The sequence below is a fragment of the Ruditapes philippinarum genome, unplaced genomic scaffold (assembly GCF_026571515.1).
Source record: "Ruditapes philippinarum isolate M1 unplaced genomic scaffold, ASM2657151v2 ctg1110_1_1_1_1, whole genome shotgun sequence".
NCBI classification, from domain to species: domain Eukaryota; kingdom Metazoa; phylum Mollusca; class Bivalvia; order Venerida; family Veneridae; genus Ruditapes; species Ruditapes philippinarum.
The window spans coordinates 189394-205778 of record NW_026853054.1 but is presented as its reverse complement, the minus strand read 5'-3'; the positions used below and the strand labels follow the sequence as shown (position 1 = coordinate 205778).

At 32.6% G+C, this 16385-nt stretch overlaps 1 long non-coding RNA gene across 1 annotated transcript; it reads right to left on the bottom strand.

Annotated features, from left to right (window-relative positions):
* Positions 1-11119: 11119 nt before the first annotated feature.
* On the bottom strand, positions 11120-15063 carry LOC132732633 (uncharacterized). The gene is made up of 4 exons (XR_009626076.1): positions 14964-15063; positions 14131-14324; positions 13415-13578; positions 11120-11778 (listed from the first exon to the last, which is right to left on the bottom strand). It is a non-coding gene; the product is annotated as an uncharacterized LOC132732633 (long non-coding RNA).
* Positions 15064-16385: the final 1322 nt, after the last annotated feature.

Sequence of the window (16385 nt, the reverse complement as noted above, 5' to 3'; positions counted from 1 at the left end):
ATGATATTTATTCAAATATTTCAGATTCAACAATGCATATATTCAGTGTTATTACTGTTCTTTTTCTACGGGCAAATACAGAGATTTAATTTCCCATTTGATTGAAAATCACACAGTTTGGATGAAATAAACTTAGTTAATTAATAAGGATGGCGTTAGAGGGTGTGCTTATAGTCGGCAGCAGGGTCGGGAGCAGGGAAGAACCATCAAAATTGATGATAAAAATTCTTTAAATACATGTCTCAAGAAACTGTGACCAGGGAGACCCATCTCTAAAAAGAAGAAAAACACATATTTATATGACATTAATTATACGTTTTTACAGGACAAGTGTGTCACAAGAAACATATCGACACACTTAGTAAAATATTGGCCCGAGGGCTAATGCCGTAAAAGTATGCACTTTCAATGCATTTTTGTTACTATTTTTTGTAAGATATGTATTAATTATTAATAAAGTCTGAAAAGGTTAATCCTACGATAGCAACGAGAACTTTGTTAACACAGAAAATTGCTGACTTTGATTGACTGGGTTTTTTTCATTAGCAGGAATGAAAATCTCACTGCCTATGGATTATTCGCAGATGTTTCAAGTAAAGTACCTCCGCACTCTGCATATATAGTGTCAATATGTATACACAATAAGAAATATTTAAGATTGAATTTGGTAAATACTCTGTGTTTACTTCTCGCATTTACTCGATATTAATAACCAATACTCGTTACACTTAAAAGCAATACTCGTGACACCGGCGAGCAACTCCAACGCAATACTCGGTACACTAACATATGCATTTATTACCCTTCCAGATTTTTTCCGCCTTTTTGATTGGATATTGATCACCCGAAAGAAATTGATATAACCGAGCCAGACGGGTAATATAGACATTAAATTTCCCCGTTGGGTACCCAACGTTGTAAACGACATGCGCTGAGGTGATGCGCGTACGGTTCGATTTTACGCGGTGTAAATTCCGATTTACAAGCACTTTTTAACTGTCAAATGATAAATATTTACCAAAGTAGAGTAATGATACAAATTCCCATCAGTATCGAAAACAAATATGACCTTGTGAAAGCTTGATATTATTTACAAAAAAGTGCTTTCAATAGACTACTCCTTTTCTCTTGTTTACATTCGTTAGGTACGGGAAAAATACGTCATGTATTTATGTGACGTCATGTTGTGATGAAGAGATACCCTAAATGGAATCTTATTTCGACGTTTCATTTGAAACAGCAATGATTTTTTAAAAAATCGTCTAAACTCGGCAGGGGAAGGGTAATAAAATTATTATTTTGGTTTTGGAGTGATATATGTGGATATATTACCTGCCAAGATAAAATATCACCCTCGCCTAACGGCTCGGGTGATATTAAATCTTAGCAGGTAATATATCACAGATATCACTCCAAAACCAAAATAACATATATTATTCTCAACATGTGCTGTCATCTGAGATTCTATTGTTGATTGAATATTTACAACATTAACGTTATCATCGTTATCACATTTCACTCGATTCAACTTTTCTTTTAAGGAAGTATTTTTACAAAAACATTAAATTTGACTTATCCGAGCTCATTTATCACGTGAGCAAGAGAAGAATTTTACCTCCTAATTACATTTCAAATGTATTTCTCAACATTTATGGATTTTCAGTAACTAGAGAAATTATCGAAGTATTTGTTTTTCTATAAAATTTATATCAAACCAATTCAAAATGACTAAATATCGTCACTGAACTTACTTTTGTCCCCGTCCAAAGTCGCGAAATGGGATGAAAGTCCTCATAATATCAAGCAATATCCGGGGTACGGTATACCGCAGTGAGAATACAACCTCTAACTTTGCCATCGTACATTATGTACACGATTCTGCATTTTGGAAGCACTTTATGTCGTCTTAAAAGGCAGCAGACGTATACATATATTGTAGCACTAACAATTCTCCCGTTGCAATGGATGTTTGACATCATTTACATTTTCTTAACTTGCTAAACGTGTCGCAGAGAATATGTTAATATGTTTATTTTATTTTGATCCGCCGGCTTGACACTGAGTAATTGTAACCGCCGATGTTGACATGATTGTTTACTGATTTCATGATTTTAACGTGTCGTGCATCGGATTTAAAAAAGAATTATTACTTATATCGTGTTTTGGTCAGTTTAATGTAGGTTGAAAAAAGTAATAGAAGTTATTATGTTAAAAATTATATTCATTCCAGCGTACTAAAGATGCAAAACCAGAAGAAAAAACAACAACTACACACCAGCTAATTGCATACACTTCTTACTCTCGCACAAACATGTTGTCGTCTGTTATTAAAGTGCAATTCTGTGAATTGATATATATCATTTGTTTTCATATATAATATTAAGTTGACGAGAATGAATTAAATGTGTCAACTTGCGATGACAATCGTTAAAGTTAATAACTGAATTGCCGGACTCTACCTTAAGGTGTAACATTGAAATATGTGTACATCTTTGAAAATGTGAATAGAATGCACACAACTTTATAGAGGTGACTATGAAATAAAACACAAATACGCACATGTGTTGAACACAAAAATATCCACAAAGGGCTATTTCATGAAAAAAAAAACAACAGTTATTTAAATCCCCGTTATATATCAACCACATGCTTTAAGTGGAATAATTAATCGACAAGGTATAAGAATATACCGGTTACAAGAACATTTATAAATTCAGGAAGGGATGGTCCAAGTTGTGATGTGAAATTAACTTGAACATATTATATATATACGAAGCCGAACAAATGCTTTTTTGTCATAACGCTGTCTTTACCCGAATGACTTATATTGTAAAGGGCAGTTCTTGTGTCAAGATAATTTTAGAATTACAACAGTGAAAGGGTGATAAGTGCGTTTTCTTTCAATGTTTATCTCAGACACAAAAGATACAGAACGCGTATACTTTTCAATCATGAATAGCACATAGTTAAAGTCGGTTTAACACAACATAAGTATGACTGTTTAGTTCCACCACTTTTTCTTATTTGCTGGTTCCAGTATTCCTTCTTGAATATTATTTAAAGAACTTTACTGAAGGGTATGTTGCATGATACACAGGCACAACCACTGACCCCTCTCAAAATTTCATTTTAATTACATTTCGTCCATTTCTTCCCGTTAAGGATGATCATGCTATAATAATATAACAGGATGAGCGTACTACATTTCATAATGATTTACAACCTTATTGTGTAATAAAAACGCTAAAACGTGCCGTGATTTAGCGCAAGAAACACAATGGCAATAACAAAAGTTATCATACAGAACTCTGTGACATCTTCAGAGTTATCACAAGAACTCCAGGACATTTGAAAAATCGGGTATAAATATGTTAGCCTGTGTTTTATGTTTGCAATTTTGCATTATAATTAGGAAATTAATTATGTATCAGACCTTGAGAAAAGGAAAACGTTTAGTTCGAAAACATTGAAACAAATAACTATTATTTTAACAAGATTCAAAATAAATAAAAGGACACAAACGACTGAAATAGAAATTAGTTAACCAAGGTAGGGTCTCTGATTTTATCAGGGTAATAGTACCTTGAAAACAAGGAAATTGCTCAAAGAATTAAAGTTTCTACGTAGTTCACTGATGTTAGTTGAAAGAAGAACTTAAAAAGATAATACATTTTTGCATTTTGTAAATTATGACTATCTGGAGTCCAAAGAATGTCAACTCGAAAATGATACTGATCAAGGCAAAGACGAGTAACTTCTAAAATACCATTTTATATATATCTTTTTTTTCACCATCGTTATACGATGTTTTACCATTGATGTTTCCCGTTTTACTATCGTGGTATCGTGCCTCTATATCGTTGCTCATGTCTAACAATAAGGCAAAACAACTGTGATATAAAACACGATACTACGATGGTGAGTAAAAACACGAAACAACGATGGTGAAAACACGAAACCACGATGATGAAAACACGAAACCACGATGATGAAAACACGAAACCACAATGGTGAAAACACTAGAAACAACGATGACGAAACACGATACTAAGTTGGTGAAAACACGATACTACAGAGCTGAAAGCCCGAAACTATCATGGTGAAAACACGATACGACGATAATGGAAATCGATACTACGATGGGGAACACATCGAAACAACGATTGTAATTACGCGATACAACGATGTTGAAAACACAAAACAACGATGACGAAAACTCGAAACAACGATTACAGAAGTCAAAGCAATCAACAAGGAAACCACGATGGTGAATTGTCGGAACAACGATGATGAAAACACAATACATTTTAAATATATATTATTTATTTTATCATATATATAACATCGTACTGATGTGTCTCGCGTTTTCGCTATCGTATTTTCATGTTTACACCATTGTTATTTCGCGTTTTAATCCCCATGACATCATGCTGTAGACTTTTCATCATCAAAGCATCGCATTATCGTTGTTTCGGGACATCGTATATTACACAATGCTATTTGATTTTTTGCCTTTTGAATAAGTTTCTGTTTTTTTTTTCAATATTAGAAACAATTGCCTTTAGAATTTCATAACGTGTGCCGTTCCATTAAAATTGTGCACTATTACTCTATACTCTATCTGGGACCAATGAAACGACAATAATAGTTAAAATACATTATTATTATAATTATTATAATAAATTAAATTAAACAAAACATTTTGTGCTGCTTTAAGCAAAAAAAAAAGGATAATGAAAGAACAAAACAAAAGGAACTGCTGTGTCAACGTGATTGGGAATATTGATAAACAACTGTACCGTTAATGACATGAAACCGGAGATGGTAACTATATACTGTGTAAAAAGTTTATAAAAAAGTGTTTTGAATAAACATTGTCTAATAGTGGTTTACTTCATCATGAAAACTAATGCAGACAATTTCCGTTAAAATTTTATCGGCAAAAACTTAATTTGAGAAAATTGGTGTTATTTATGTCAAGTAGGTGGTACCTTTAAAACCACAACGTGTTAGATAAATAATGATGATCAAGTAACAACGATCATGTCGGCGCAGGGCGGACATCTTTCAAATCTTTGCATTTTTTAAACAGGATTTCCGGTATGATTTCGGTAAAGTTAGGATATTTAAAATAAAAGACATGATTGTATTGAAATATCTTACGAATCATTAAATCATATAATTATATAAAAATTTGAATAACTTCTGTGAATTGTCAGGTTCTTTGCGCTTCTACACCATTAGATGTTCATATAGAAAAAGAGATGAAAGTTTGAAACATGTTATTTCACTTGTCTAAAGGGTATTTCATCCTGCTTGTCTTTCAAACTAGATAACAATTAAAAAAATGAAACTCTTGCACCTGCAGTGCAATCAATGAACATTTAAAAAAAAAAAGTAAACAATTACACTAAATAAGATAGTTAAAGCTATTCGTATAATTGCAGTCAGTGGTTTCACAGTAAAAGAATTATCATTGTAAATTAACATGTGGTCATTGATAAAATATCGCGCAAAAATCGAACGAATCTTGCTGTTATGCGAAAGATGTTCATTGTATTTAAAAGTTGTGTCTAAGCAGATAGGTTACTCTGGAGTATATAAATGTCATGTCAAGGATAGTAAAATATAATTTAATGATAACAAGTTAACATGTGTTATCTGCAATACAATAAATATTCCTACATTATTACATATCTTATTTTAAGATTCTATCGTTACCTGGACCATACCGGAAAAACTGTGAAAAACTGCAAAAGAAAGTTCGAAATGACAATCTGACAATCTACTCTTGTCCCTTATGTGCCGACATAATCATTTTTACCCGATTGTTCATAACTAATTTAACACCTGGTAGTTTAAAGTGACATTATGCTCATTTTTTCATAGTCAAGTGGAGCTGAATTGACTTTATACTTCAAAAAATTGACTGACAAAATGGTGTTTGACCAACAGTTGATATTGGAAAATGTTTAGAATAAAATTATAAATCTGCCTAAAATCTAAAAAGACTGCCCCACTCTTTTTATAAACTAAGCGTTATAGGTAAATCCTAATGGATTTTACAGAAATTTCGTTGGGGTCTCTGAGTTATTTATTGTTTATGCGAATTTAATTATTAAATTAAAAGGAATTATGGCAAAATGAAAACTTATTTTGATAATAAACCGTTCACTCAATATACACCCTTGGATGGGCTTAATGTCACTTTAATAGACTAAGTTACTTCATTGTGATCGATTTTCTCAAACCAATGCTTTGCTTTAATACCTTTTCCAAATTATCTGCATTGGTTTTAATTGTGAAGTAAGCGACACTCATATATACTCATCCATTATACAGATTTTTAAACGAAACTTTTTTTGTGAAAAAATATTTTCTTTCAATTACCTGATATAGGTTTGGCATTCGTATGCATTTTCTCACATTCTTACATATGTATCACTAAAGCCATATGGAATGCCTTTTAAGCTATTTCAAAACATATTCATCAAACTTTACAACACGTGTTTGTAAGGTGCAGACACGTGTTCTGTACTGACAGAGAATTATTATTATTACTATATTATATACCAAACTTCTTAAGCACGTTTTTTCATTCACATTGACACGATCAAAAGTACTGTACAATATAACCAAAAAAATGATACAATATTAAAAAAAAAAAAAAAAAAAAAAAAATAAAACATCAATATTGCTCAAGTCCCAAATTTAAATCAAATGTAGTTTAAAATAGTTAAAAAGACCCACATAAGTAATAAAATTCAGGAAATAACCTAAAAAATAATCAGTCCAAATAAAACCTCTTAAATAAGTGAGTTTTAAGTGCTCTCTTAAACACTATTAGAGTTTCACACCTTTAAGTATTCTAGGTAGAGCATTCCAGAGTTTAGGGGCTGCCGTCATAAAAGCACGATCGCCATAAGTCACAGTCCTACTACGCGGTACAACAAGTGCTAAGCAATCATTCTGGGACCTAAGTTGTCTGGATGGGGTTTAAATTTCTAGCATGTTTCGTATGTTCGTAGGTGCCTGTCCATGAAGCGCCTTAAACACATATGTAAGGAGTTTGTAATCGACTCTGATGTGCACAGGAAGCCAATGTAGTTCCTTTAAAACTGGGGTTATATGGCAGTTTCGCGGTGTCCTGGTAATAACACGAGCAGCCGTATTTTGAACATTTTGGAGCTTGTTGAGAACGTACTTTGAAGATCCATATAGCAACGAATTACAGTAATCTAATTTTGATGTCACTAAAGAGTTTATTAAGGTTTTGGTTGAATCAACAGTCAAGTATTTCCGAATTTGACCTATTTGTCGTATTTTCATGAATCATGAACGAGAAACTGAGTTTACATGTTGTTCCATATCTAAATGAGAGTCCAATACGGCGCCAAGGTTTCAAACTGTTGTTGATGGTTTTATGACAGAATCACCGACTCTTACAGTAAGATCTTCAACATCACTTCGTTTTGGTACAAAGACGATCACCTCTGTTTAGTCCGCATTGAGTTTCAGAAAGTTATAATTCATCCATAGCATGATGTCATTGTGTGCGTACTCGTATTTATCAGATTAACTGTACACAAGAATGATATTTGTCTTTAATCAACTATTTTTAATATCAACAGCAAGTTTTATCTTTGCCCTTGTACCCTTTCTTGTTTTTGGTTGGTGTCCTGCCGGAATCTTCGTGTTTGTCTTTGTTTTGTTAGGGAATGCGCTCATTGAATGCCATCCTTCCTTGTTGATCTCAGTTTTTATATCTTATTGTAATAAGCAATTCGTTTCTTAAAGTGACATTATGTATATTCATGAGTACATGGTTGGTTTCAAAGTCATAGTTACTTTAGATTTTGCCCTTATTTGTTTCAGTTGTACAGTCTAGTTAATTTGTATAATCAATAACGTATCTGGTACAAAGAAAATTTTATAAATCTCCCCCGGAATCTATCGTAAGCATTCAATTGATAAAATAGTGGGACCTTCTTTTATATTTTAGGCAGTTGTTATATTTTATCCGAAACATTTGTCATTATTAGTTTTTGGTTAATGACTATTAAAATAATCAATCTTCTTAAATATAAAGTCAGTTTAGCTCAACTCGACAAAGAAAAATGAACATAATGTCACTTTAAAAAACATCGATAATATTTTTTTATTTTGTTACAAAATGTCAAATTTGGTTTAAAGTGTTTTATTTCCAAATTCATTTGTGATTTTTTAAAAACAAACACACAAACGATTAAACCTGTTACAAGATTCTCGATTTAATTACCAAAAAACATGATTTCTGAGAATTCGCGACTGTGAAACGTGGCAATGTTACATGTATTTGTCTGTTGGGTTTACAAATTTAAAAGATGTTGCAATTTCTCACAAGGGCCACAGTTCCCTTTTATAACATATTAAGGCCATTGTTTTGTTTTTGTTGTTTTTAGCATTAAAATTAACTTGTTAAAGCTTATAAAAAACAAGTGAATAACTTACGGAACATGCAGGAAAAAAACGTAACCCATTCTGTAAGATGAATGATTTGACCATAACATGGAATATTATGTACTGACTGTATTTGTGTTTCAATATATATTGTTTGCATATTCAATAGATGCAAACACTTTAAGATAAATGTGTTTATTCATCTGATATGAACATAATAAATGTGTTTGGAAATTGGTCTTTCGAATGCTTTCACAGGCATACCTACTTGACTAGTTAAATCTAAAACAAGATTGATGAAAAACTAAATGGAGTATATTTTGCAACGAAATCGTTCGGCAACTATTGAAAATATAAAATATAAAATTATAGGCAAAGGGAATTCCTTAAGAAGACCCAAGTCGACAAAATAGTAAAGGTTGCAGACTCATTTTGATAGAGCCTGTTCGTGTACTGTATAATAACTATATCACATTGAAACATTATTACTAAAATCTTTTTTTTCTAAATATATAAGAAATTGCTTTTCAGTGATACGTGCTTTTTTGTTTTGCAAGTTTTTCTAATCAAATGAGATTTTTTTCTAAAACATTCATATACTCATGTGTATCTGTCAGATGACGAGATTAAATTTCAGGTTTCCTGACTAAAATGTGACAGTTGAAGCTGCTGTCATAATCGTTTACTAATTCATAACTGAATTACAGGTCTACTTACCTGAAATGAATGGAATAATTGAAATGAAAATGATGTGGTTACTACAAACAATACATAAAATTCCAGTACATGTTTACAAAATATTTAATTTCGTCTGTTTTGACATGGAAGCTCTACCCCTGTGTACTATGTATAAGAAAATAGACAGGTAACAAATTTGTTGAGTGAAAAGTGGCAACGTGATTGATAAAAAGGTAAATTTATTTATTTGCCAAAGAGGTTTAACAAGTTTAAGTATACATATTAGGTAATTTGCCATATCTCGGCAACAGCCATATTAATGTGAATATAAACCGACAGCTGTAAAGAAAATAATGGTGGAGGTAAGACGGGAGGGGCTACGTTTAGCATAAGAAAGAAACTTTATCTTGATTTGCTGAAAAAGTCATTTGATTGTGAGAGTAATGTGTATTATGGAAACGGGTAAACCGATTAACGGCATTACAATAGCTAAATTGAGAAGAATGTGATATGGAGCTGTTGTTAGGAAGAGCTTTGTTCAGGGAAGTCAAATCAGGTTGTCTAGAAATTCTGTTGGTATTGCATCAATGTGAATGTGGGGAGCCAACTGTTAAAACTGTTTGACCTGTAAACGTGAAAGAACATTAGGAAACAGTTTAGTTTGCCCCGGAATATGTTCGGCATGAGTTGATGTATTGGAATCATCTTTGATTGCTTATTTATAATATGAACTACTGCGCATAGTTATCCTAGTGTAATATTATGCATTTATTACGCAAACAGTGGACCCCATAATTCCAAAGTAAGTACGACAAAAAAAGGTAATTAAAAAGTAATTAATAAATATTCTACTTGTATCGGATCCAACTACTTATAAATAACCCGTAACCAAGAGAATCTGAATCAGTATATGGATATAAAGCAGAGGTAGATCCAAAATTAATTTTTCGCTGTTAAAAATGATGCGCAAACAATTTCTATGCTTTAAGATCACGTTTACTTTCAGCCGACACTGGTATATGATGGCGAGGATTGATGTACTAGGTTAAACGACGTAAAATCAGCATACAGAGCATCAAACAATAATAATCCTATCACGGATTGTACATCTTTAAGGTTATTTGTCATCGACCCGTATTTAATGTGAGAAGTTTTTTTTGAGTTGTAGCGGTGAGTTTATCTTACGGTAACCTTGCTGACATAGCTATGGAATCCATGGAACACTTCGCGTTGTCGTGTGTCAACATCTCGTCAAGTAAATGAAAACAATGTTGAATGGCCGGGTTGCTTCTGTTATATGTGTGGAATTTGGAAAATAATCTCCAAGTAATTGCGCTTTAAAAGCAGACGACAAATTGAAGTGTATGCAGTCATATTCTATTTTTTCTCCTTCTTTTTCAACTTTAATGAACTGAACAAAACAGATACATGTGACAATTCTGTTAATAGCCGATACACGTAAAAATCGTGAAATCAGTAAAAATCAAGTAAACATCGACCCACCGGTGCCAAACCCGGCGGTAACAATAATTCAGTGTCAAGCCGGTGGATAAAGTAAAATAAATATATTAAGTAACATATTTGCGTTTTCCACGATAAGTTTTGCAAGTTAAGAAAATGTTAATGAAACATCCATTGCAACGGAAGAAATCTTAGTGCTAAAATATATTCAACCTGTATGTATACGTCAGCACAATCGTAGACTACATTCGAGTAATTGAGACGAGAATATCACACAATTTGAAACCTATCCAATCTTTGTTCTACGAAGGTGGATGCATAAAGGCATTACCGTTACTGTATTCCTAGAAATTTTCGCGGATACAATATTTCGCGTTTTTCACAACGTCGGCATTTTCGCGGAGACAAACTTTCGCGGATTTGTAGTCATTTGTTGTCATTATCGTTATATGACTTCATGACTTTGCAACCATGTATGCGTCTGCTTAGACTTAAAGTGATTACAAAATTTAGAATCATGTACATAGCGTACGGTGGCAAATTTTCACTTTGACGTGGGAAGTTCACGACAGCAAGAGATGATTATTATCACCATAAAATAAAATTTAATTGTGAATTTTCGGGGAAAGGCTTGGAAGAAATTTCATAAAAGGCTCTCAACACTTTTCATATAAGGTTTTGTCTACCCAGCTTCTTTGTTTGCAGAAACTATCATTAGATCTGCAACAATCAACGAATAAGATATTCAAAATCTGTAATCGGTTAGACGCAAAAGTAGCTTAAAATGTATTAAAGCAGAGTGACTAGTGTCCAAAGGTTACTACTAAATATCACTATTATTATCATTATTTCACGTATTCCTAGGAATTCTGGACGGTGATTCGTTCACATTTCATAATATACAATATGTGTTTTTGAAACCACAATTTCTAAATTCAATAAAGTCTCCTCATTGCATTATATTGTCGAAAGAGTAACGAAGGTCCGTCCTTAACTTAAGCTCTGTACATAATTGATAAGAATTATTTCGGAAATTACACATATTATAGTGAACAAGTTTAATTTCCGTATATTTGCAATATAGAAACACATTTATATGATCTTTAAAATGTTCAAGTACAACACTGTCCTTTTCTATCACATGGTGTAATAATGCAAAGCCGTGTGACTACAACCCTCGTTTTTCACGGACTTTAAAACCTGAAAAATATTTAAAAGCATTTTACGCATTCATTTAATTTGAAAAAAAGAAAACAACAGAAAAACATTATTAACATTTGAAAGTAAATGGAAATATGATAAAAAAACGGAAAACAAAAGTCGTTAATAAAAAATGATAAGTATGTATACACCTACCTGCAAAGTCAAAAACACCTAAAATACTAGTATTATCTACCTCCACGAAAACGCACGATACGCCTAAATATGTCCGTTTCTTTTAATCTAAATGGTTAGTTACAGGTAGTGCAGTCACTAAAGCATTTCAAAAAATATAGATAAAACTATTAGTAAAATTGCAAACAGTAGTTTTAAAGACTTGTACAAACCATCATATTGGTACAAATAAGTACGATCATTGAAAAGTACATCGAGCAAAAAATCGGAAATGGATGTTAAAGGACAGATGTCACCTTTGTGCAATAACGTAATAAGTGCTTCTTAATTTAATAGCAGTTATTCAGTTTTTATACTAAGGTGACGAGATGTTCATTGTAATTTTAGATAAGTTTCATATACGCGGACATACGCGGACAATTTACTTTTGAATGTGTACATTTTATGTAACACACCGTATTACCGGCGGTAGTGATGGCAGATCACTGCAGTGATGGCAGATAGCTGAAACTACCGCTCGGTACAGGTAGGTTATAAATTTGGTTGGTATTATTATTTTACACAAATACGGCCCATTTTCCTGTTTTTAGACTATTTTGAGCAGGTTAAAAGTGACAGCTTCGGAAAAATCCGTGAAAATGTCTGTTTTTTTGTTAAAAATATCTCGTTTTAACTAAATACCAACCAAATTCATAACCTAACTGTACCAAGCGGTAAATTTCAGCTATCTGCCATCACTGCAGTGATCTGCCATCACTGGCGCCGGTAATACGGTGTGTTACATAAAATGTACACATTCAAAAGTAAATTGTCCACCATTACTCTTTAACAATGATTGGCGGGGTTATTACTAAACTTATCACTCCTATTATGTCTTGTCAAATGTTCATTAAATCTAATAGACAAGCTTATAAAAATAAAGCTAAAAAATCTTAAAGGTCGCTTTCATAATCATGGATTCGTGTAATAATAAGATATGCTAAGTACAATGTATATGAAACAAAATTAAATACTTTTATTTAGTTTCAAGATATAAAGCAATACCTTAGTTTTATAGAGATGTTATTAAATACTCTATATGCACTTGCTTGTGGTTAAAACGTGTAAAATATTGATTTATTTGTCAATAATTTAAACGCCTTTAAGCGAAGAATATCATGGCCAGACACGAACAAAAAATCTTACCAGTATGATAAAACAGTCTGGAAAAAGATCAACGAGGGACATGTAAACTATCATAAATGGTTGCAAACTGCACACTCAGTTACATTGTGGTTGTTTGTGATAGATGACGGATCATTCAACATCACTCACGCCCATAGCCGTATTCAAATCTCAAAGCTAACAGTATTGGAACCAATTATCCCCAAAAGACAAGCAAAAATGTAACAAACCTAAATCACATTTTTTCATGGGCAACAATAAAAAATAGTTGACAATTGCAGACTTGGTTGTACTGGGTCTGTTCATAAAAATGCTTAGCTTAATAAGCGAACCATACCTGCGTCAGCTATTTCAGCAAGTATAGAGTCGGTAAGACTTCCTCCATAAAATGCATTTGGTCCTTCCTCTGCTATAACCTCTAATGTGTTTGCAAGTCGTAGACGGAACATTGTGTCACCCTCTTGATATATCTCTCCAGTATCTGGATTCGTTAGGAAATCTCTGAAAGCATTCATTTCCGTATCGTAACTATTTGACCGCTTTATGTCATAAGAATGTTTGGTATCATACATTGTGTCATTAAGCTTGTTAAACCTAGTCGGTATTTATGGCAAACTTTCAATGCGGCATCACCTCACTTGTTGGACCTTACTACGAACATACTACATATAATTGTATGGAATGACATGGAAGTCACTTGTGATGTTCCGTTTTCATAGTTAAATAAGCACATCTGCATGTCTTTTTTAAATCAACCTTGCTTAAAGTCGACGTTTTTGGACATGAATAGTAAATGATAACAATTTCTGCCCATAAACTGGTCCAATCAAATATAGAGAAAAACAGAATTCCTAAAGCATGCCCAATACGGCAAAATTAAAAATGTTGCAGGCTTGGTAAACCGAGTCTGCAACACTTTACACGTGTTTCGTTTCGGTAAATGTATACAGATTTGTAAAATATGATGAAATTTTTTGTATATCATTATAAATAATAAAATAAAAAACATTATAGTGAAGTTTAAGGATAAGACTTTCTATATTTATGGTATACCTGAATGACTGAAACTGTTCGAGAAATCTTTCTGTATTAGTAATAGCACGACGGAGCGCTTTTTACTACAGTTATGCCTTTTCTACATAAGTTTACAGTTGGTAAGAATAACTGCTTCCAGGGCAGCCGACCTCCTATTTTCCACGCTTCATAAAAACCTTGGATTTCTCCAGGGACAGCAATAGCTTTGCCTCCTTTCATGTGATGAAGAAAAAAAGAGTTAAAATCTATACATAAAGAAAACATGCCTACCCTGCAACATTGTCTTCTTTCCGCTGATTTGCCGGCTTTAAATGTTTCCAGTTTTTAATAAATTTATATAAACTTCTTATTGTATTCGATAAAATCGTTTGGTACAAAATTGATTGGATCGATCGTTGTTTCACAGAAATCTGAGATCTAAGATCGATAACGAGGGATACACAAGGCACATCTCCCGCTAAGAGCTTGAAAGGAACCATCTTATGCACCGAAGAGAATATTGAAATCATGATATCAATTAAGATATGAAAAGAAAAATATCAGCAAGGAAGGGCGGCATTCAACAAACGCATCCCCGACACAGGAATATCGTCAAAGAGACTCGCAGGACATCAAACATGGCAGGGTACACGGGCAAAAAAGGTCCGACGGGATTTTATTATTAATATTCACGCTGTAGGGTTTTATCGATTTATGACAGGCTGCAAACATGCAATTTCCATACTTTTAAGATTTTCCTCAATCTTGATGACATGTTCTAAGCTTCTAATGTCGACTTAATAGCTAATTTTATTTACCAACTAATAATTAATAAGAACTGTTTGAGTACCAATTGTTTTTTTGTAACTTACCTAACTGTGATGACGTGTTTTTGTCCTCGGTAAACATGTCCTCGGTTGAAGCTAAGGGCGCCCGTTCTCTTCCGATAACCGAATAAACATAGCCATTTGCTCTGGTTCAAGAAGACAGAACTATATTTTTATGGAATAACTCCAGCTTAAAATGTTTAAGCTCACAAAGCTTTGGGTTCAAATCCCGCCAAGGACTTTGTGACCTTAATGTAACTAGCTTACGGATCACCGGTGTTTCTACTCAGATGTCAGCTTGCGTTGAAATGATGCAAAGAAGGGCACTTGAGGTCTTTATCAATCAGTAAAACTTGAAAGTCGACATATGACCTTTAAAGTCTTGATGCGATGTAAAACCAACAAAAATTCTGCAAGGCAAACATTTTTAAAAAGTCAAGGTACAAGCTAAGTCTTAAAGTTTCATTACATAATTTGATATTTATTGATGAGTGTTGCTTTACATGTGTTGATATCATCTACATTTTTATGACTTTCATGAAAATCCTAACATGTGAATGTACAACAGTAACAGTAACATGAATGTCATTTGTAGAATGTACCTGTTATAATATGTAAGGAAATGCCCACCACCGATTCCGCAGCTTTGAGGGTTTAACGCATCAGAACACAACGTGGCGGCAATGGCAGCGTCAATGGCACTTCCGCCCTGGCGTCTCATTATGTCCCTAATGGTAAATATAATTATACTATATATATATATATATATATATATATATATATATATATATATATATATATATATATATATATATATATATATATATATATATATATATATATATATATATATATATATATATATATATGTTTTTAAATGAACAGACTTGAAAAAAAAAACAATAGAAAGAAACATGTCGAAACTTGTATTGCTTGAATTGTTTTACACATTTCTGAAAGTTTGATTACTTAAGAAATGTTAAAAAACAGCGAGTTTAAACTGCAATTTTTTTAACGTTCTTTTAAATTTTATGCGATCAACACACGAACTTATTTATGTACTAACTCCATTAATGAGTTTTCTTTAAACATTCATAGAAATGATATGACTGAAAAAATACCCATGTGCCAAACTATTTGACGATTGAAATTAATTTCCCTTGTCTGCTGTTTTTCATTTTTCGAATATAAAGTTATTGTGCTTACAAATAAACAAAGATAATACTTGACTTTGTTACAAACCACACATTTTACAGAAAAAAACGGTGATAAACTATAAAAAGCAAAAGTTTTCTAGAATAAATAAAACTTGCACTATGGGATATCTAAACAAACAAAAGTTCCTTACGTCCCCATACAAAGACTTAAATAAGCAAAGAATTTAATCGTAAGATACTTGAATCAGTGAACCGAAAATACCAAACAAATACTAAAACACTGAGATGCCAAGGTCACCTTTTACTGCTC